At 45.8% G+C, this 24105-nt stretch overlaps 1 protein-coding gene across 1 annotated transcript in view; it reads right to left on the reverse strand.

Moving 5' to 3' along the window:
* The window catches only part of ALK (ALK receptor tyrosine kinase), a 713821-nt gene that overhangs the window by 116006 nt on the left and 573710 nt on the right, over nt 1-24105 (reverse strand). The window lies entirely within an intron of this gene.

The raw sequence follows: 24105 nt of genomic DNA on the forward strand, positions 1-24105 counted from the left end.
TATATCAAAGGGGCTAAATACATTTTATAGCTGAATTGTTTATGGATTAGGCTTGGCAGTTAGAGAGGACCACTGTATAAAAAGTCACGTCTACATATACACTGATTTTAGAGACCTATTTGAATATTATCCTTCAAATCTAGAGCACACCATTTTTTTTTCCTAGAAACAATCAAGAATTAAGAACATTTTTGGGTGAAGTTAAAAAGCATATATGTTGCGCGGGAGCATTTGAGCCCACGCGCTTTTGAAAATGAATAGTAGTAAAAAAAGAACCCCTGAATGGGGTCCAGCACGCGTACAACAGGAGTTTATTACCCCAACCCTCCCCCCAGGGCCCGATTTACCAGGCCCGGCCCTGAAGACCAGTATGGCATGGAGGATCTCAGTCCCCTGGACTAAGTGGTCAGCTCAGGGGGCCTATGGCTAGCTGTCCTGCACAGAGCCCCCAACCTACCAGTCAAAGAGAATCAGAAGTCCTGACATATTGAGTCTTCTGAGCCCAGCCCCTGCCTCTGTCGTTTGTGTATGCATAGGGGAAGGATTTCTTTCCCCCACCCTCTTCCCAAGGCCCAATTTACCAGGCCCGGCCCTGAAGACCAGTATGGCGTCCCCCCACCCCATTTTTTTTAAGGAAACTATCTATTTCCTTTGACAAGCATTTTATTAGGCTTCTCATGATTTCCTATTGAATTGTAAGAAATGATCAATGAAATTACAAATTATGAGTAAGGCAATGAAACAACTTATTATGTGGGGTATTTCCCCAGTATTTCATGTGTATCGTCATTCACTGAACATTTATGGATTCTAGGAGATTCACATTTGTGAGCAACTCAAACACATCCACATTCTCTCTAATGGCTTCATTTTTTTGTGCTTAAGTGAATTGGTTCCAGGTGGCTGCTCTGCTTTTGGATTACACCTTATTTTACCCAAAACAAAGATCATCCCTGGCTTCTTTGTATTTGTTTGTTTACACTTGGTTTTACCCAAAACAAAAATCATCCCTGGTTCCTTTGTATCTATTTGTTTACAACTTGGTTTTAACCCAAAACAGAGATTGTCTTACATGTAAATCTGGGCTCACTGGCTCAGGATAACCTGAGCTATCTGTCCTTATTCAGCCCTTACTCCCCTTTATTGGTCTCTATACTCAATACTCTATACTCAGTGAGACTCTGGATCCCACCTTCTCTCACCCACTGCACTTTTCCCAATGTCCACATTGGTGTCTGCATTGAGCATCTTTTTGCCTCACCCACTCTACCCACAGATCTTTGTGTCTTTGACAGGCAAACCATGGGGCTCTGCCCTAACTAGCTAACAGTGCAACAGTCCCTATTTCCTTTCTTTCCAGACTATAAGGGATTTGGTGGGAGGTCTCAGGTCTTAACATCATGATTCAACAACCAATGCCGATAGCTGTCAGGTATGAAGACATCCAAGAAACGAGAGTTGACCATCTGAGGAGAGGGGCAGAAAAAAAGGTGATCGGAGGACTCTTAATTTCTAATTACTGGAACACTGGTACCATCAGGAAATGCATTGATGATGTGGGTTCTATATTCACTCTGTTATCCTGCTACCTCTCCCAGAGGAAGACAATCCAGAGAGACTTTGTATTACTCTTCCATACACACTCCTTTTTGAGATGTAAAGACCCACTTAGGCTTGATTATTATTCCATAGGTAATTTGCCTGTTAACATCTGCCCTTCTTCCTATGTTGTTTGAAGCTCTCAGTCCATGAGGCTAGGAGCCCCCTGACCCAGTGCTTTTCTCCTTTACGTCTGTCTTGCTTTCTTTTTTTTTTTAAATAACTTTATTTTTAATTATGAAAACAAAGATGCAAGGTAAAGTTACAGTGGGAGGACAATCACCCCTAAACAAATTCTTAGAAGAAAACCCCTTGTTGATACCTTAATTTTGAACTTTCAGCCAAAGAACATTAAGAAAAGTAAAATAGAACCCATGTACAATTACTTTGTCCCTCAAGTCCCCAGATTGTAGTACATTATAACATTTCTTAACAGTACACAAAGAAATATAAGGCCATAAAACCTATGTAACTCCTTAAAATTTGAAGGCATAGTATTTTCTTACATTTCCTTGCACAGGAATATTAGTTTAAGTTAACCTCAAAAGTTTAAGTGGTTTTTTTTTTAAGGATTAGAATCAAAGGAGCACCATAAAAACAGTGTTAGAGTTGCAGTTTTTGTTTGCATAGGCCCACCAAAATATGAGGGACATGGAAAGGAAAAGCCTTGGCCTAAATACAAGGAGACCCTACCCCTGAAGTTTCCTGGCATAAGACCATCTCTAGGCTCCAGGCAAACTAGTTTGTCCAATCCAAGTCATTGTCTGTAGTGCCAATACGCTTTTATTTTTCACAGTCTCTGTTGTTGGTATCATGTTTCTGTATTAAAGCTCCTGGAATCTGCATATTGTAAATTGAAGTCAGGATGGTGTAGAGCATCCTTTAGTTTCACCTCACAATAAAAGAGCAATGCAGAGAGTTCTGTCCTGTAAGCAGGTGGTTGTTGTCAAGTCTTCTTAGTGTTGAGGGAAGTCTCCTTTGAGCAGGTCGATGTCAGAGCAGTGGTAGGGTCTTCCCTGGTAGAGGATTGCTTCTAGATGATGTTATAAATGACCTTGGATGTTTTGTAGTTAGCTTCCCTGGTTCAGAGGTGAATGGAGAATGCCCATTCTTCTGAGGCCTGTGCCAGGTCATTATGTCAATGTTCAGGGTGTAAGGACCCATTGCTTACAAGATTTCTGTCTTCCTACCTCTATTAGATAAGAACATATTTGTATGTATAGTATTTTCCCATTTTAATGAGCCTATGCAAACAAGGAACAATGCTACATGGCATTATAGGCCCATATGGGGGCTGCAAGAACAAGTCCAAAAATCCCCATGACATGGTTAAACATAAGCATTAAACTGAGGGACTCCTTCATCGAATATTCCTTATTGAACAGCTCACAGAGAGAAGAAAAGAAAAAAAAGTGGGGAAAATCTTCACTGTATAAGGGAATATTTAGTAAGAGTTATAGCTGTCAAAGAAAATAGACATAAAATATTCGAAAGCCATATGTGTCCATTTTAAGACTTTTAAAATAGTTGGGGGTTGTTAAATCCAGTGCACCACTTTGGTGTGTGATTAGGACAGTCAGTACTGAAATTAAAAAAAGGGTAAATAGATGTACTGATGGTTGGGGGTAATAGAGTTAAGGAGTGAAAATGAGATTTACAGGGTTGTGTGAAAGGGCAGAATACCAGATGGACATTCTACATACACAAAACATAACTTAAGGATAGGATATACTATTAATATATACCGTGCACGCGGGGTCTATCGCCCCCCCATGCGGTTTTGAACATGTAGACTACTAAGAAATTGCCAGAGTCTGCCTTAGTAAAAATGAACAGCTATAAGCACCATCAATTTGGACCCACCTTTTCTGACCGCCTGGGCTGCCACCCCAGGAAGGCCTGGAGGCCGGGGGGGGGGGGCAGGAGAGTGTACAGCTGGGAACCTACCAAGGCTCCCAGTACGCCCAAGCTAGGGAGAAAGCCTTCGACCTGGGGTCTCCCCAGACCCCATGCTGGCTAGAGCCAGGCCCAAGATCAAGACAGAATTAGGTAGAGAACCGGAATCCAGGATCTACCGCCCTCCTCCCTGTGCCCTCCCCCCTTCTTCATTGGGGGAAAGGCGGGGAAAGCTTGGCACCCCATCCAGGAGGGACCACCCGACACCCACCTTGTCTGGACGCCTGGGCTGCCACTCAGGAAGGCCTGGAGGCTGGGGGGCAGGAGAGGGGACGACTGGGGGCCTATCAAGGCTCCCAGCATGCCCAAGCTAGGGAGAAAGCCTTCAACCTGGGGTCTCTCCAGACCCCATGCCCTGTCTTGCTTTCTTAATCTTTGCAGTGGTACTCCTGCTTTAGGCTTGGGGCTGATCTCCAGCATGTAGTGAGATTTCCGCCCCATATCTGTAACTCAAACTGATCCTACATAGTATTTGTGAGTGGCTTCAGGCCTACTTTACTGTCAAAAATACCAAGGGTCAGAATGGTTATATGGCTGGCTGACTGAAGAGCATATGGAAATCCCACTTTTTTAATTCTTTGTACTCTATATTTTGTCTGTTGGTGTCTGTTGGTGGGGTCTTCTGGCCCACAAGTAGTGATTTTAGTATAATATCAGAGTATGGTCAGGCAGGAAGATGGCATAGTTACCCCTCACCTATGAATTTTGACAAAGGAGGTATCCATTAGAGCCAGTAGGGTTTCATCTTCTGGACACCCAATATATATCCCCAGAACTATTCTTGCTTGGTTGAAGCCAGCTCCTTGGACTCAAGTTTCTCCTACCTTCTCCCCATGCCCTTTCCAGGCTGGAGGCTTCCAGGCTCTCTGGCATTCCTCCTCTGCCTGACAGGGAGCTTTATGCTTGTGAGAGATTCAATTAGATGGACGCCTGGTCCTCTGATCCCCACAGCCAGCCCAAACTCAAGACTAATGAGCCGTAACAAAAAACAACCACTTTGTCTTCTCAAGTTCTTTTTTTTTTTTTTTTTTTATAGAGCCCATAAATTCCATGAAGGAAAGTACCTAGGGTGAACAGTTTTAATCAAGAGCCTGTTTTTCCTAAGCAGAATCCCCTCTCCGGTTAGGAAATGAGTTTGGTGGCCAAGGCCAGGGTGGTTCAGAGTCCTTCACCTCCAGAGCTGTGAGGAAAGTGTTGAAACTAGGACTTGCATCTCTGGCTGACACTGCCACCAAGGTTGGTGGTCTCTGGTCGTCACTGAGCCTCCTCTCCCCCCTAAAGTCCTAATGGTTGAAAGTTCAGAAAAAGCTGAGTCCAAGACACACTGGAGTCTGGTCAGGAGGGGCCTTCTCTGTGGAAACATCCCTTCTTCTCACAAAGTCGTAGATGTGTGTGTGTGTGTGTGTGTGTGTGTGTGTGTGTATGTATGTATGTTTTTGTATGTGTATATGTGTGTGAGTCCTACCATCACAGCTTACTCTCCTGTCATATTTTCTGTTCTTGTTGTTTGTTTTTTGGGCTACACCCAGAAGTTCTCAAGGATTACTCCTATCTCTGCACTCAGAAATTGCTCCTAGTAGGCTTGGTGGACCATATGAGATGCTGGGACTTGAACCCAGGTCAGTCCTAGGTCCGCAACATGCAAGGCAAATGCCCTACCCCTGTGCTATCTCTCCAACCTTCCTGTCACATTTTCATAGCCTAATCTGTGACTTTCTACCCTTTCCTGGATGAACCTTATAAATAATTGACAGAAAAGTTGAACACTGAGAAAATGGAGGGTTTGAGTGACTGAGCCAAGTGCAGAGAAATGCTTTCGAGACACCAGGTTCTATTTTGTGTGACGTGTCCTTTGTTCCATCTCATAGTCTCTCACCACTGGGGAAGACCCAGACCTGGTTGCCATTTCAGGTAGAATTCGTCTTCCATGACTTGATGGAATTTCTTTTCCCTCTTTCCCGTGGTCCCTGAGAGCCCAGTGGGATGTTAGAGATACTACAGATGCTCAGTTTGGACTCAGGAAACCAGAATGTCTAGAGGAGGTGTTCCTGAGCACTTTGGTCTTTCGTCGCTATGTCTTTCTATTACCTCAGATATCAAAAGTGTTTGCCTCAAACCCAGCCTCCAAGACCTCTTCTGTCTGGTTCCTAATCCCAGGTGACTAAAGTTAGGTGACTGGCTTTTCTAGCTGAGTGGATATAATGAGAGCCATCTTTATCAACACTGACCTCACTCTGTGGAGCTCTGTCCTTCTTTGTACCTTTTTAGGATCAGGCAGGAGCCCACCACGGCTCCCTCATCACCTCCTGAAGAATCTTTACTTAAACTGCAGATTTATTTGCCTACACAATTATCTCCTCTTTAGCAGTGGTAGGGAGTAAGTTCAGATTTGTTTCAAACAACTCTTGAAATAGATTCTAAGAACTCCTTTCTAGAGTATTATGCTGAGTGAAATGAGTCAGAGAGAGAGGGTGGACATAGACTTATTGCACTCATTGTGGGATATAAAAAGAGATAGTATGGTAATAATATTCAGAAACAATAGAGACAAGGGCTAGGAGAATCAGTTCATGGCAGGAAGCTTGTCACAAAGAATAGGGAGTACAATTAGGGCAGAGAAGGGACCACTATGACAATAATTAGAAATGACTCTGAACAAGAGTACTGAACATGTATTGTGCTGTTTGATGGGCCACACCTGGCAGCTCTCAGGGGTTAATTCTGGCTCTGCACTCAGAAATCGCTCCTAATAGACTCAGGGGACCATATGAGATGCTGGGAATTGAACCCAGGTCCTGGGTCCACCACATGCAAGGCAAATGCCCTACTCCTGTGCTATCTCTCCAGCCCTCCTGTCATATTTTCATAGCCTAGTATGTGACTTTCTACCCTTTCCTGGATGAACCTTATAAATAATTGGCAGAAAAGTTGAGCACTGAGAAAATGGGATAAAAACAAAAACAAAAATCAAAAAACAAGAAGTACATGGGTACTGAAAGGAGATACAGTGATATTCATGATGCCCCTTTAGTAACAATATTACAAACCAGTGTCTAAAAGGGAGAAAAAGAGAGAGAGAAAGAGAAAGAGAAGTTAGATGAAAAATGTCTGCTATAGAGGCAGGCAGGGGAGAAGGCAGAGGGGAGAGCAGTAAGGAAAGTGGGGACATTGTGGGAAATGTGCCCAGGTGAAGGGTGTTGTACATTGTATGACTGAAACTCAATTATTAATAACTTTGTAACTGTGAAAAAAAAACCCAGCTGCATTAGAAAGAACCTTGGAACCTTGTGTTTAAATAAATTAATTTAAAAAAGTAATTTCTGTCAATATTCAAGGGTTCAATATTTGGGTTCATTCTGAGAACAAGTCCCCTTTTCCTCACCATATCTTTGCCATAGAAACCATTGGACTCTCCTCTTATCATCATGTCATAGGGACAGGATGTCACAAAGTGTACCCAAGTCTCCTAAAACGAATTCAAAGCTCTTCTTTGGTTAATGACTGTCAAATTTTAGGGCACCTAGTTAATTTTTAATTCAGGTGATTTATGTGGCATCAGAAAGGGAACATTTATTTCAGCACTGGGACCTTCTGCCTATGTGTTCTTGCTTAACGATGCTGCTTGTTCAAGCTCAGTGAGAAAGGGGGGTGTCTTGTTCTTGAATAAAAGAGAAGGGTAGAACATGGGGGAGGAGGTTCACTTGGAGGAGAAGCAGGACAGAGACAGAGCTCCAAGGTTGAGCAGGCTCCCACCTATGGTAGCTTTCCAGGGCAAGGAGAACCAGGTGCTCAAGGGAACACCAGCCCAAGGACATGCAAATGGGGTTCACCCAATGAGGATATCGTTAAGCAGTCATGACCCACACACATTTGCATGGCTTTTGTGAGGCCTGGCTGTGTAAATTAGCCTGGTCGACATCAACCCTCTGCAGGACTGTGAGACTCATCAATTGTAGTGTGGACAGACTCATTATAGAACTGGTTTCTTGGGTTCCTGCTTCCAATGCAAATCAGTGAGGGAAAGGGGAGAAAGAGGGTGGCTGGTATGGGGAGCTAGTACAGGAATGAACACTGGCTGCACTTCTAACCTATACCCTCTCCACTCTACCAAGTGTTCTGGGGTCTTGAACAAAGAGCTATTCTGGGGCTGGAGAGATAGCACAATGGTAGGGCAGATGCCTTGCATGTGGCTGATCCAGGACTGATGTGGGTTTGATTCCCAGCATCCCATATGGTCCCCTGAGCTTGCCAGGAGTGATTTCTGGGACCAGAACCAGGAGTAACTCCTGAGTACTGCTTGGTGTGGCCCATAAAACAAAAACAGACAATGAGCAGTTCCCCTGGACCTCTGTTTCCTCCTATGAAGACCCAAGAATCTTTCATTCACCTTTTCCATGGGCTTTGGTTATCTGGTTATTTAGTTATAGATCTCTGCATCCATGATCCCAAGAAGTGTAGGAATTGGGGTGCCTTCTACACCCCCTATAGACTATGCTACACAGCAAGGGGTTTGTCTCACCTGCAAGTTAGCAGCATTATCTAACTTATAGTCTTTGGAAGGGGGGTGCTTATAAACATGTACATAAAAACAGTCTGGAACATTCTTGTTTTTTTGTTGTTTGTTTGTTTGTTTTTGACCCACACCCAGTGATGCTCAGGGGTTGTTACTCCTGGCTATGCGCTCAGAAATCACTCCTGGCTTGGGGGACCATATGGGATGCCGGGCGATTGATTGAACTGAGGTCTGTCCTGGATCAGTTGCGTGCAAGGCAAACTCCTTACCGCTGTGCTAGTGCTCTGGCTCCAGTCTGGAACATTCTTATGAGTTAATTTTAACAAGTGCACTAAGGAGTCTGGAAGAGTTGGCCACAGAGCGGTGGTGATAGGAAGAGGTCAATGAGAAGGTCGATGAGGCCAAATCATGGGAGCAGTTCTGTGCCTTTGGGAGTCCCTTACGTGTTATGGCTGAGTGAGTGGCTAGAGGGCCAGACCATGTGAACAAAACACAATAATAGGAATCAACCCCTTTGTAGTCTGCAACACAAAATCGGCTGAGCAATGCAGAATTTTCAGCCTCATTTGTCTCTGGAGTCACCCCTTCCCAGAGTTAGATTTCTGAGCTCCTTTTAGATTTGACTGGCTGTAAACCTTTGCTGGGTTCTGCATCCTTCAGTGGAAATGGAGGCTCTGCACACCAACCAGTTCTCCAGCAACGACCCTTTTGCAGCCTTTCATAGACACGGTGACTTGCAGTTTCTTGAACAAGCAATATGGCTCCCAGATTCCTGCAGCCTGAACCCACCATTTAGCGTCATCTTCTCCACGTGGGAGTAACTCCTTACTCAGATGCCACTTTCTTGCATCGCTTGTTCTGCCTTGAAGAAAGACATGTGGCTCCCTCTGGGGTGCTCTGATAATCGCTACACACCTTTAGCTGTGTGTTTGCCTCACCCGATTGGGCAATTAAGCCTGCATTGCTAGTCTCTCCCACTTAATTCTTGGCGACAGGGGGTCTGTCTTCTTTATTTTATCTCCCGGAGAGAGCCTGGCACATAGTGAAGGGTAATGAAAGCAGGTTGAGGAGTGCTAAATAGATCACCGAGTTTAAGTAGAAGACTGTGGTGAAGTGGGATTTCTTCGCATTTGAGAAATTGCTAACTCATTTAGGTTACACCCTAAGAATTCCTCCTGCCTTCCCACCCCATTGCATTTTGTCTTTGTTTTTATTAAATAAATATGTTGGGGAGATTGGAAAAGAGCATGGCTGGGGTGGTGGTGGTGTCAGGGTGCGAATAGAGAGGTAGAGGAAGGATTTAGGCTGATGGTCGGCCACTTGAACCTTCCCTGGGGAGCAGAGATTAGAGCTGAGACTGAGAACTTGGAGATTCAGCCAAGCAAAAATGAATGTCGGGGAGTGGGCGCTGCACAGTTATGCGGAATGATGATCTGTTCATGATATGGAAACTGAGCACAGGTCAATGGGGCTCTAGAGAGTTGGGAAGGGCCGAAATGGTGCCTAAGAAGTAGGCAGACATCCAATCAGGCAGTGGTAGTGGTAAGGAAGTTACTTAAGAAGTGTAGACAAGAAACTAAAACTAATTTATTACTTTGGGAGGGGGAGTATGCAAGGGTTCATATCCAGCAATGGTCAAGTTTTGTGTACCAGGGCCCTAGGAGGTGTTTGGGAAATATATGCAGTACTGAGGATCCAACTGGGGTCACCTGCACTTTATCTCTCATACTATGTCTTGGACCCAAGTTTGTTAAGATTTTAAAAATGATCATTCTGAGCCTTTTGGGGAGAGTAGAATGGGAGAAGGCTGAGAAAGCATGGAAACATGTATTCATAGACAGTTGTAATTGGCCAACCAGCACTGATGGCAGCTGATGACAGCAGGGACAGAGATGAGTGGCCAGAAGGACTGATGTCCTGGAGGGGAAGGTGAGAAGGGCGCCCAAGGGGCTGACATCAAGAGGGAGATAAATATGAATGAGATATTCATTGCCAAGACAGCCTTTGAGGGTTTACTTCAAGATCCCAATGACTTTGATGTGTTGGTTCCCAAATTAAGTCACACAAAACCACCGAGTCTCTCTCTGGTCATCATCGGAGAACAAGAGCACATTTCACTTATGTGGCTGGGTTCGCTGAAGAAATTAAAAATGTGTTTCTCCCTCTCTCGCCCCAACCTCCCCTTTATTTTGTTGCACAGTTTTTCCCCATGGTTTCCCTAATCGACATTTATTTTCATTGCTTTGCTGAAGAGAACCAGCAATAATTTTATTTTTAATATTATAAATGACTTCTGTGCACATGTGACCATTAATCTCCCTGAAAAGCAGTGACATTTAACCATTCTGCACCACAGTGCCCCGTAAAATATGTCGTTCTCTTCTTGTTTGTTCAGTAAACAATAAACAATTCCAATTGCACCTTGGAGAATACTAATCATAAACAAATTACAGCTATCGCTGTGACCACTGCAGGACTCTGCGGTGCATGCTGTGTTGAAGGCTGCTAGGATGGAGCAAAGGCAAGGAGGGATTGTTTAGACTAGGGGAGGGGGAAAAAGGGAACACTAATTCTGGGGAGTAGATTTTGAATTGTTGCATTAAAAAGGGTCCCTGGCTGACTAATGGTGGGAAATCTTGATTTGTTCAAGCCAGATAGCCATGGAGGAAAGGCAATTGCTTACTGAAGATGGCTCCTGGCTCTGTGTTCAAAAAAGTTCCTGGTATAATTGAGGGACTATATGGGATGCTGGGGACCGAAGATGGGTGTCAGCCATATGCAAAGCAAATATGCCTTACCCACTGTGCTATTGCTCCAGCCCCAGTGAAGCATGTATCTTAGCTCCTCTATCTTTTTTTTTTTTTTTTTTTTTTTTTTTTTTTTTTTTTTTTTGGTCACACCTGGCAGCGCTCAGGGGCTCCTCCTGGCTCTACGCTCAGAAATTGCTCCTGGCAGGCTCAGTGGACCATATGGAATGCCGGGATTCCACCTTCTGCATGGAAGACAAAGGCCCTACCTCTATGCTATCTCTCCAGCCCCAGCTCCTGTATCTTTTTTTTTGTTTTTTTTTTGTTTGTTTGTTTGTTTTTGGGCCACACCTGGCAGTGCTGAGGGGTTACTCCTGGCTGTCTGCTCAGAAATAGCTCCTGGCAGGCACGGGGGACCATATGGGACACACCGGGATTCGAACCAACCACCTTTGGTCCTGGATGGGCTGCTTGCAAGGCAAACACCACACCGCTGTGCTATCTCTCCGGGCCCCACTCTTGTATCTTAATCTCTCCAACTCCTCCTCTCCATTAGATACTTTATCTTATAGTTTTTTTCTGTCTGTATTGTGTTGAGAAGGGAAGTGAGGTTTGTGAAAATACTCCCAAATTCCTAGAGGCAGGCTTTGGTTTGACTCTGAAGCCAGGATGCTAATTAATACTGCAGAAGAAGCAGATTTTTTTGACATATGTCCTCTATTTATTTATTTCATTGTTTAATGTTTTATATTTTATTTTATTTTTTAATAATATCTTTATTTAAGCACTATGATTACAAATATAATTGTGGTTGAGTTTCAGTCATAAAAAGAACTCCCTCCGGGGCCGAAGAGATAGCGTGGAGGTAAGGTGTTTGCCTTGCATGCAGAAGGACGGTGGTTTGAATTCCGGCATCCCATATGGTCCCCTGAGCCTGCCGGAGGTGATTTCTGAGTGTAGAGCCAGGAGTAGCCCCTGAGCACTGCCGGGTTTGACCCAAACAACAACAGCAACAACAAAAGAACACTCCCCTTCACCAGTGCAACATTCTTACCACCAATGCCCCCATTTTCCTCCTTCAAAGTCATACCCCCTTGGTTCACTACCATGACACCTTCTTGGTAGCACTCTCCTTGGCGATTTTATGTAAAAAAATAATTCCCTGTTTTACCTAGAAACCCAGCTCTCTGGAATCTCAGGGTAATATCTGAATACCAAAGTACCATAAGACCTGCACAGAATGATTAAAAATTGGTTCAGGTAATGTTCTGTGCTTTCTAGTGGCCAGTGACAAGAGAAAAAAAATATGCATTATGAGACTCAAAGTGTTAGTGAGAAAATGAATGCTCTCCCTGACATCGAGTTCCAAGAACAATTGTTTGTGGGTTCCTCAGAAGTGTTATCGTTGGAATCATCACTAACAAGAAAATGGCCATTTTGTTCGATTTTAGTTGAGAAAATTTCTCCTGGTACTAAGAGATAGTAACCTCCGCGATCACATTTAGCCAGTTCATAAGTGTGTGCTCTCTGAAGCACAGTCAATGAAGGAGTAGATCAAAAATTACAAGTGCAGCAAACTAGCAATAAATAATGGTAATTTATTATAATATGATATATAGAATATAGTACATATTATAATATATAATGCAACATGCAAATCATTGATTAATATCAAATATTAATATGCATATCAATTAAATATATGCATGCATATTAATATATCGATATAATATAGTAAATAAATAATCATCAATTTAAAATAATATTCAGTGTTCCCAAGAAGGCAGTGAGTTGGAATTTTTATATACTGCTGATGAGATTAGGAACTGAATTTTTTTCTCAGACAGTTGCCAATATGTTTCAAGAATGTGAAAATTTTTGTTCAAATTCTTCAACTTCAATATTTCCCTATGGGCAATGTTCTCGAGGGAGTCAAGTTCTACACAGATATTTAGACCCAAAGATGATTCAAAGCTAGTTCTCTATAATAGCATGAAAATGAAACAAAGAAGCAAGAACTTGATAGGAGGGATATCTATCAAAACTAGCACTCTGGGGCTGGAGCGATATCACAATCTTAGGGTGTTTTCCTTGCATGCGGCCGACCCAAGACGAACCTTGGTTCGATCCCCAGCGTCCCATATGGTCCCCCAAGTCAGGAGTGATTTCTGAGTGCATAGCCAGGAGTAACCCCCGAGCGTCACTGGGTGTGGCCCCCAAACAAAAACAAAACAAAACAAACCTGGCACCTTTACTGGCATCTTTACTAATGTGAGCATTTTCTTTCTTTTTCTGCGGGGAGTCACATCTCAGGAGACCATATAATGGTGCTGAAGATTGAACCAGGGTCAGCAGGATGCAAGGCAAGCACTTTAACTTCTCCTGAACTCTCTCTCCAGTTCCTAATATGAGAATTCTCATGCTAAATTAAAACAAAACCAAACCCAGCAGTAGCTAAATCTATTAGAATAACATATAACACTGATTTATATTTACAGAAAAGGAAAAACAAGAAGGAAAATAAAATTGTTAATGACAGTTCCCTCAGCTGGAGGATTCAGAGTGCTTTGGGTATTCTTTTTCTTTCTTCTTTGTATTTTTTTTTTCCAGAATGTGATCTATAGTGGGTATACATAAATGCAGTAAGAAAAGCAGGAAATAAAGTTACCTAAATAGAAGAACAAGGATTGGACATAGGTTTTGCATGCAGAAGCCCCGGGTTCCATTCTAGCACAATATGGCCATGATTGGGACTGGAGCAAAATGGTATAATAAACTGCGCAGAATAATTAAAAAATAACTGAAAGTAAAAGAAATACAAGTGAATCAGTGTTCTCTTTTTCTGGCTTGCATTAAAAAGATATGAATTCATATTCATCCTGCGTTTGGGGTCAAAAACGTATATTTTGATTTGGGGACCACAGCTGATAGTGCTCAGGGGTTACTCCTGGCAAGCTTGGGTGGTTGTACGGGATGCAGGAGCGGAGCCAAAGTCAGTCACATGCAAGGCAAATGCCCTCTCTACTGTGCTATGGCTCCGGCCCCTGAGCCATAAATCTTTAAGAAGCTGCTCATGTTTATGAGCTTCTTTGTGCCTCACCATTGGGTTGGGAGGAGATGGGCTTGTCTGCTCACATTCTGGGATGGACAAAGATGCCAAGGCAGGTGCCATGTGAATGGTGAGTCTGGACTCCCATTTTCCTCCTGCTACTCCTGCGAGAATAGTAGAGGGACAGACCTACTGAGCTGCTGAGAATGCCAGGGACCCCACCTTTTCCGGGTGTCCATGAAAACTTAGCAAAGCTTCTCGAAGTCTTCTAGTGTGCCTCTTCTGAGAGGTACAAAGAGCTACTTTAGAAGGCACCGAAAGACTCCATCTAGTCTCCATCGATTCACAAATCAACAAACTTCTCCTCGATGGCGTGCCAGGCACAAGGCAGTGGCAGGAGTTTCAACTGACTGGCTCAGGGGCGAGTTGTAAATTGTTGGCTGCCTCCATTCCTCGCTGTGGGCCGCATCCACGTCAATGCCCACGTCCATCTGCCAGAGCCTCTGAACGGGGCGGGGACAGATGGTTCAGGGGCAGCTGACCCAGCCCTTCACTGGGCAGCCTGCTGGCCTGGCCTCCAGACAATCAGCAGGGATCATTTCCCTCATCATTTCTTGCCCTGAGGGTCAGGCTTGTCTGCCACCTGCTCCCCTGACCTCATCATCCCCCCCAGTGAAGAGCTGATTCCTTTGCACACAGCCCTCCCCGTTTTCAAAACTCAACAGCATACACGAGTTAACTTGATTTTAAGCACAACCTTCAGACATGAGCTAAGAAGGACGATCAGAGCTAAGAGTGAAGTTGGGGGTGTGGTGAAAAACAAACGATAACAGCAAAGACAGATGAATAATCTATTCAAGGTTAGATAGAAGAAACCGGGGGCGGCAGTGATAGCACAACAGTAAGGTGTTTGCCTTCCATGCGGCTGACCTAGGACAGACCTGGGTTCAATCCCTAGTGTCTCATATGGTTCCCCAAGCCAGGAGCAATTTCTGAGTGCATACCTAGGAGTAACCCCTGAGTGTCACTGTGTGCCCCCCCAAAAAAAAAGAAATATGGAGGGACTTCCATCAGTATGGCTTTGTTGTCAGCCCAGTATGCCTTCTAGACTTTTCTAAGGGTGGAGGCTTCTACTCTTGCCAAGGAAGATCTACCACTTTTCCTTCAAAGACCTGGCGACCTCCCACTGCTAGGACCTGGTGTTCTGGGCGGGCTTCTATGTAGAGACAGAACCTGTGAGTCTGACTCCAGCCAGCTGGCTTAATTTTTATACATTTTTATATTTTAGAAAAAAATTAAGTGCAATAAATTGGGGCTGGAGAAATGGAACAAACAACCTGGGTTCAATTCTCAGAACTGCATATGGCTCTTTGAGCCCTGCCAGGAATGATCCCTGAGCAGAGAGCCAGGAGTAAGCGCAGAACACAGCCAAGTGGGATCCTAAAATATCAATAGCAGAGTACAGGAAGTCACACATAAAATAGACCCCCCACAAATTCACCCTCATAAGGGTGTGGTTCTGGGATCTTCAGCACACATTCCCCAGCCACATTTGGGACTCTTCATCTTGCAAAATAGAAACCAACTCTGAATTTGCCCACTCCAAGACCCCTGCACCATTTCTGTATTTTCTGCCTCTATGATATTGTCTGTGGTGTGTGTCAGTGAGATCCCCAAAATTCTCTGTCACTCACTTATTATTTCACTTCACACACATCCTCAGGGCCATCCAGGAGGTTGGTGTGACATGCATCCCTTGCAAATAGAATATCATCACACCAGGAAGAACATCTGTTCTGCTTATCTGACCTGGGCACATGGGTGCCCCTGCTCCTGATGGCTGTTGTGAATTATACTGCCATATGCATGGAACACACATTCCATCCAATGTTTAACTCTTCTTATAATGGCTCAATAATGAGGGCCAGAGCCATAGCAGAGTGGACTGGGCACTTGCCTTGTATGTGGATGTCCTGGATTTGATCCCTGGCATCTCATATGGTCTCCTGAGCACCTCTGAGAATAATTTCTTAGCATAGATCTGGATCTTGCTGAGTATGGCTTACAAAACAAACAAAAATTTGGCTCAATAAGCATTTGTCTTCAATCCACAGTGCTCAAGGATCATATGTGGTGTCTGGGATTGAATCAGCATCAGTCACCTGCAAGGCAAGTGTCTATCTCTCTGATACTGATTCTGATGAAACTAGGAAGTTCCTGGGAGTCTCTGCTATAAGGATTTAGAGGGTACAATTGTTGGGCTTCCTTTGGTCCACTTAGAGGATAGAGTCATTACTCAAGGTAGGATGATGCACTGATCACAAAGGACAAGGGGTAATTGAGAATGAAAGGGTCGACTTTGCTCTCTTAGAGATGACCTAGTCTGGTCCGGGCAGGAGCCAAAAACCAGAACTAGGGATTCTTCTATCCTCCTTGTAAACCAGAGTCTGCATCTGTCTGAGGCCACCTCAGCACAGCCACCTTAGGCTGATCACTAAGAACCTACTTGGGAGTACAAAGGAAATGAGTGCACAAAGTGATGACATCCTTCAGACAGGGCAGTGAATGCAGTGGCCTGAGTCTCAGCTGTTCTTCAGGCCTTTGTAGGTGTACTCCACACTGAACCCCCTGGGGGCTGATCTGACGGCCACTCGCCTATGAGATCATGTTGGCAGGAAGCCAAGAAAGGAACCATGCAGCAAGAGTGCCACGCTCATTGGAAAGTGGAAGCTTGGGAGCATCCATTTCCAAGCTTGATGGGACCTTCCAGACAGTAGTTAGTGGCAGGTCTGAGTGTTTATGTGACACCTGAGCCAAGTGCTCTGATGCACAGCATCATGGATTCTCAAGGACTTTGAGACACACTGTGACGTAAAACTTTGTCATGACTTGAGGGTGTCAGGAAATCACTGATAGACTGTCAGTCCAGTTTGGACACTGTTGAAAGAATGAGGCAGGTCTGAAGGCAATCACCTTTCTGCTCTTTTGGTAGGTCAAATGCTGTCTTCTTGCCAACCTCTCATGAAAGGGACAGAAATCTATAATTTATCATTCCCCCATACCCGTGGGTCTTGATATGGACCCTGAGGCTAGCCTGCCCTAGTTGGATCTTGGTCTTTTCACACACAGGTTTTGGAGAGCTGGGTTTGGAAACTCTATTTACATCCCTCCCCCTCCACACACAAACACACACACCATTCCATTTTGCCGTGGAGGATCTTATAAACATGGCTACATTAGGGCTTTACCAGCTCTGAGGCCAGCCTGCCCTAGTTGGGTCTTGGTCTTATCACACACAGATTTTGGAGAGCTGGATGGAAACTCTATTCACACACACACACACACACACACACACACACACACACACACGCACACACACACACACACACACACACACACACACACCATTCCCTTTTGCCTTGGAGGATCTTGTGAATGTGGCTGCATTAGGGCTCCCCCAGCTCTTTCTTGGGGGGCCTGCTCCTCCTGGAAAATGAAATGGAGGCTGAATGCCTGGCCTCTCAGTCCCAGATGTGCAGGCCTTCTGCCTCTTCTGTCCACTTGGAGACAGACTGACCTTCCTTGGAGGTGTTTGTTGGGTCCTCCCGATTCTGTGTTTTCCTGGCCATAGCCTGCACCCTCGGTCTTGATCCAGTTACGGCCAGGGCTTCAGAAACAGGGTTGGGCTTGGGAGTCTCTGTCTGTCCGTGGCCTCATCCGGGGAAAGTCATTTTCAACTGCTTGCTTGTGATTGCTGCCTTGTAGTCTAAGATTCATGGACAGCACTGGCTTAATAGTCCATTATGTAGCACAGTGGGGGATTTCAGAGCATATTATGCAGAGGCAATTGGCCCAGTGTCTAGCGGGGTAAGGGTAGTGACTGTGGAGAGGGCTTCATTTAGGCATAAAACCTCTTCATCTCTGAGTCAGGGCTCTATCCCTCTAAAGCCAGGGTTGCCCCTTTTGGGTAAGCATTGGTGGTAGCCTGAACCTGTGGATGGGGCACCTTGAGTTATTTTCTGATCTTTGGTGAAATAGGAGTGCAGGTATTGTCTTTAGGAGCCCTCATTGGTGGTTCTCTGCAAACTTGGCCAATCATTCAATGCCAGGGTCTGAAGACTGGGTAGAGATTGGACCCTAAAATGCTGGGACTTATCCAGGCTCTCTTGGAAGTGTCTGGGGCCTCCAGGGCTGCACTTGGTGATGCATGAGGGACTTTGTGGTACAAGGGGCCAGACCCAAGGTTGGTGTTTGTTGGGTGTGCCTTGACCTCTATAATATCTTTCCGGATCTCTGTTCCCTGCTCCTGTAGGTGACTTGAAGTAGGTACTGACTAATCAGGTGGCATGTGAGCAGGGAGAAAGAGGAAAGGGGTGATAGATTCAACACCTGGAGATCTACCATTTCTAGTGGAGTAGGACCCTAGGGTTCTGAGAAACCCACTGGACACACCCCTGGACACTCACTAGACACAGAACCAGAGCCCGTGTGGTGTACCTATCCTCAGGAAGACTGGACAAGGCTGCTAGAAGGAATCAAGTAGGCCCTTGGTCCCTGGCAAGAGTGGAATTCCTGAGATGCAGGCATCACACATAGTCAGCAACCCTAATTGGGAATGAGCATGCCAACAGGGCCAGCAGGGCCATGCGGATGACTTCCTGCTCTTAGAACAAAGCATGTGAGCAGCCATTAGTCCCCCAATGTTCAGGCTGCCCCTTCTTTCACCTACAGCTCACCAGGACCCAAGGGAGTTGGTGGGAAAGAGTGAAGGAGGTTCCCATGAGAAACTCCATGGGAGCTGGCGCAGCAACACTAATTCCTTCCTGTCTTAGAAACTGGGCAATGTCATTTCAGGGTGGAAGGTAGAGGTCCCTGTTCAAGCCACGTGGAGGAGGCCACTGTCTCTGGGGGAGGGCCACGTGAGCCAGTCTCCAGCAGAGGTGAATCACGAGGTCCCCAAGGGAAGTCACCATTCCTGGTGGCCCCAAGCTAGCTCTGTCACTTCTCTCCCCACCCACCATGTCACATGCTTGCCTGGTGGCAGTATTGAATATGTGACAGCAAAGGCAAGGAGGAGGAAATGGGCCACAGAGGACCCTAGGGGGCTGTGACATTGTGATGTCGACTAATTAATCACAAGGAGTCAGTCGGGCACTGTGGGCATCCAGGGAGCACAGATTCTCCAGGCACCTGGATTGATGGGCCCCAGGAGGCGAGAGTCGGCGCTGGTAGCTGGCGGGGAGTGTGGGAAAGGAGAGGGTGTGGGAAGCAGGCAGTGGTGGTGATGGAGGAGCTGGGAAGGAAGAACAGTACTGACATAGTTCCCAGGCCAGACCTCCTGGTGCTGCCTTAACATTCTTCCCTGCATGCTGGGCTGTACCAAAGCCATGTGGGGCCAGGACCAAGGGTGGGGCTATGTCTATGATGGAGACCATGGCCAGGCCTGTGACCACAGCTGAGAAACAAGGCTGGACTGGATTGAGCTAGCTTCCTGCATCCTTCTTGACTCTACCAGCCATTCAATTTTCACTTTTGAGTATTTTCACATGCAAGTGCCCCAATTTTCAGACTCAAGAAAAGGGGATGAGAATAACACATACACACACATCCAGGGGCCCTGAGCAGAAGACATGTAGCAGGAGTTTTCCAGCTAGAGGACACAGAGTATTGTTGGCAGTCACACAGTGTCCTCTTTGCACACCCGGTGACCTCTCTAGATGCTCTGAACATGGCTTGGACAGTGTCTGAGCTCAGGCATTTTGTCCATCACACACTGTGCTGAGCTGTGAATGAGCATAAGTGGGAGTGAGTTTTCGGTGATTTCTAGGCAGGAGGCCACTCACTGAGGAGGAAGAAGTTTCCGGTCAAATGAGAGGAGCCCATGTTGGGTCATTTCCAGTTGATGGACACAGCAGTTCTCTAAGATTCACATTCCTACCCACCAATGCTGCTGGATTTCTCCCTGCTCCTGAGGGAAACATTTATTTCATTTTACTTTTGATTTTTTGAGGGGGTGTATTATTCTTGGTTCTACATTCAGGGATCACGCATGGAGAGGCTTGGGTGACCATATGGGATGCTGGGGATAGAATCCAGGTCAGCTGTGTGCAAGGCAAGAACAGCTCTGTACTATCTATCCAGTCCTAGAAAAATGTTTCTTTTTGCCCGATGATGAGAAAGAACAGGCTAAGAGGGAGGGGAAAAATGGTAGAGGTGGAACCTTTCAGACTGGCCGGTTATCTGATTATTTGGTCTACCTGAGAGAAAAACCCCTAACCAAGAGACTAGGCATTGCTCTCCCTTTAGCTCAGAAACCCCAAAACAACATCCTACAAACACACTGACCTTTCTGGGACCTTGGCAAAAGGAGGTCAGAGTCACCCTCAGCTCTGAATGATGCATGAAGTACCTTTTCCACAGATGGGCAAGTTCCCACTTTGTGTGGACTTACCAAAGACTGGTCTGGACCAGTCTCTTTCCAGAAGTTTCTCAAAGGCCCTATTGGTGAGCTGCATAGGCTCCTTTGAAAAGTCCTGGGGCCACAAGGGGGACCCTTTCACCTAGACAGGAGTAAAGAGGCAGCTCTTAAGAGAGATAGGACAGAGGTCAAGACTCTTAACTTCTTTTAGCTGGCACTGGTTCAATCCTTGGCACTGTATAGTCCTCCCAAGCACAAGCAGAAATGTTCCCAGAGAGTAACCCCTAAGAACAGAGCTGGGAGTGGCCCCCACACTGGCAGGTGTCACCCATATACTTCCAACCTCAAAAAGATAATCTGGGGGTGGAGGGATAGCACAATGGGGCGGGCATTTGCCTTGCACGTGGTCAGCCTGGATTTGACTTCCAGCAGCCCATAGGGTCCTGAGTAAGCCTGCCAGGAGTAAGAGTGTAGAGCCAGAAGTAATATCTGAGTGCCACTGGGTGTGGCCTTAAAACAGAGAGAGCAGAGAGAGAGACAGACAGAGAGAGATAGAGACAGAGAAAGAGAGAGAGAGAGAGAGAGAGAGAGAGAGAGAGAGAGAGAGAGAGAGAGAGAGAGAGAGAATCCTTGTAGATTCTAGAACTGAGCTTGTCAAGGGGTGGTAATGAAAGGGGACCCTGAGACCTTACTGGAGGGTCACCACCACTTGTGGAAGTTGTGGTGTTGGGGTGGTGTGTTGTGTGTCTGAGACCTTGTCACCAATCTGGTTCTTAATACAAAGTGAAACAGCAGCTACAGCTCCCAGAAATGCAGAACAACAAGCACTAGGCAAGGCTCCATTTCCTTCTCTCCCAGCTCTCTTTCTTACTGTCTGGTTTAGACCACAGGCCCCAGCTCAGAGGCCCTAGGCTAGGACTAGCTTTTTTTTTGCTTGGCAATGACATGAGGCTGTGACCCTCTCTTCTAGCATCCAATTGTGTCAACCCTCCACATGATCTTTCTCTTCCCTGCCAAGTGTGGCCTCCTCCATCCAGAGGGAGCTTCCTAGATCAAATATCATGTGACCTACCCTCACAGCATCTCAACTCTTCAGTCTTCTTTTCTTAAAAGGGAAAACTAAGGGGACAGAGAGATAGCACAACAGGTAGAAAGTTTGCCTTGCACATGGCTGACCTGGGTTTGATCTTTAGCATCCTATATAGTTGTCTGAGGCCTGCCAGGAGTGATTTCTGCGAGTAGAGCCAGGCATAACTCTTGAGCTCTGCCGAGTGTGGCCCCAAAACAGAAAGGAAAAAATGGGGGGGAGGGAACTCCCCTGGGCCCCAGGACTGCCAGTTTTACACTCGTTTATATCATCTCTGGTATTTGAATCATCTTCTACCAATTTGCATCCTAGATTTCTAGATCCAAGACTCCCATCTCATCTCAGCATTTCAGCCAATCTGGGAACCACCCCCATCATTGTCTTTGGAGGCTTCACTGGTGCTCCCCATCCTGCTCCCATCCCTCTGCACAGGCTCACTGCCCAATGGACGCTGCCAGTAATTGAATGGCTGTGCTCGAAAAGAAAGCCTGTTAGCCTTGGGAGCTGTTTTGCTGATTTGGCCTCATCTAATTAAGAGTCACTGAACTGTCTGGCACGTTCTTCTCAGATCAGGCATAAAACCAAGACCCCAAGACTCTTCACACGTTCTCTGTGCACGCTGCTGAGCCCTGTCTGTGGCCTTCTGTGGGTACAATACTAGTAGCTTTACTGCAAAGACATGAGACAGAATATACAAAGCCAGAGTGAAGAGGGAACCTCCAGATTCTTGAGGTTCCTTTTCAGGCTTGCGGGGAGCACATGTACACATATCTCTTCTCTTCCCACCACCAATGTCCCCAGTTACTCTTCTACCACCCCCACCTCCAACCTGCCCCTATGGTAAACACTTTTCTTTGTTTTAATTTTGGGGCCACACCTGATGACTCTCAGGGGTTACTTCTGGCTCTGCACTCAAAAATTGCTCCTGACCTGAGGGACCATATGGACACTGGGGAATCAAACTGTGGTCCGTCCTAAGTTAGCACGTGCAAGGCAAACACCCTACTGCTGCACCACCACTCCGGTCCCAAATAAACACTTTTCTATCCTCTCTCTCAATTTATCTTTTAGGCAATGTGGTTTGCAATACTGTTACTGAATCCACATCAGGTTTAATTTTGGAGAAAATTATTTCTAGGTTTAAAAAATGCTAGAACCCAACATGCATTGTCCTAGAATTTTGGATGCAGGAACCCAATTACACACACACACACACACACACACACACACACACACAGCCTTTATTTTTGGTGTGTCTGGAATGTTGTAAAAGTGGTTAACTCAGGGTAGCCTGAATCCTGTGATGACCCAACAGACCAAGGCACACTCCAGAGATCCCTCTGGCTCTGATCTCCCATGATAACAGCCACACCAGGATGGAGAAATTGCTCAATCACACTGCATATGACATGTGGATAAATACAGACAACCTAGCCTCCCACCAGGTCCCTCAGGGTTATTTTGGGTTCTCTTGGACAGAGGAGGAGAGACTGAAATCAGCCAAGAGTAAAGCATCTTCTGGGCTCCTGGGGTTAAGTTGAGACCCACCAGCACCTGTCACCTTCCCACTTGCTTATGCTCAGTTCCCCTGAGCAAGTGGGGCCCTGACATTATCTTTCACATAATCAAAGTTGACAGGTCATTTATGGCTGCTCCACCGAGGGGTGACTTGGGGATCAATACTCTCTCAACTTGGACTTGCAAAGACTTAGTTTCCCCAGGCTCTCAACGAAGTATTTACTAGCCACTTCAGCCAGTGCCCAGAGGTAGCTGCACCACTAAACTGCTCCCTTAGCTAGTTATGTCCAGGGTCATCTGCCTGCTGGGTGAAGGTCTCACCACCCATCTCCCTCCTCCTCCTTTTTCTGTCTTGGGGGAAGTGGGGAACACAAAGCTGATGTGGAGTTTGATGGTGTCCATAGCTGTGTTCAAACTTTTCCTCAAGACTTTGGAGCATTTCCCATTCCTCCTAACAGCTGGGAACAATGTGTGTGTGTGTGTGTGTGTGTGTGTGTGTGTGTGTGTGTGTGTCCGTCCAATGCCAAAATCAGCTGAGCCTTTCAATCCATATGTTTTCCAGGCAGAGTCAACGCCACAATTACCTAATATTTTTCCAACTGTGGCCTCCCTTTGACCTTACTTCCTTCAAGTGTCCCTCTCTCTCCTATGAGTTGCGCCCCCCTCCAGACTTGTCTGAGTATCCAGTGATGTAATTCTTATCTGTGACCCCCTTGGGATATTTTGGTGTCTCCAGCCGAGGGGACTTTGACTTCCAGTTGAGAAAGGCTGGTCCACACAACCAGAAATAAGACTTCTGGGCCAAGGAGTCAAGGGAGCCCTTTAGGAGGCTCTCAGAATTTTCTTTAGGAATAATGAATCTCTATGTTGAACTTGACTGGCTGACCCTGGCCTACCCATTCCAGAAGTGGTCTCTGTGTGCCCACAGCTTCTGTTGAACAAGAGGTTGGAGTGTCACTGGGTACTGTCCCCCCCATAGTCCCTAATGCACCTGCTTTCATAACTGTACTTTCTCTAACTCCATGCAGGAAGCTTGTTTTCATCAGCTCCATCCTGTGACATTTTCACTCCATAGGCATCTCGCCCAAGTGTGGGTCTTTACGGGATGTCAGGTGATGGCGACACAGCAATGATTCATTGACTTCTCAGCGACTCACACTCTCAGGAGCGCCAATAACTTGGGGCTGGGTACGTTCTAAGTACCCTGATGGTGGTGGA

This window comes from Suncus etruscus, chromosome 12 (assembly GCF_024139225.1).
Source record: "Suncus etruscus isolate mSunEtr1 chromosome 12, mSunEtr1.pri.cur, whole genome shotgun sequence".
NCBI classification, from domain to species: domain Eukaryota; kingdom Metazoa; phylum Chordata; class Mammalia; order Eulipotyphla; family Soricidae; genus Suncus; species Suncus etruscus.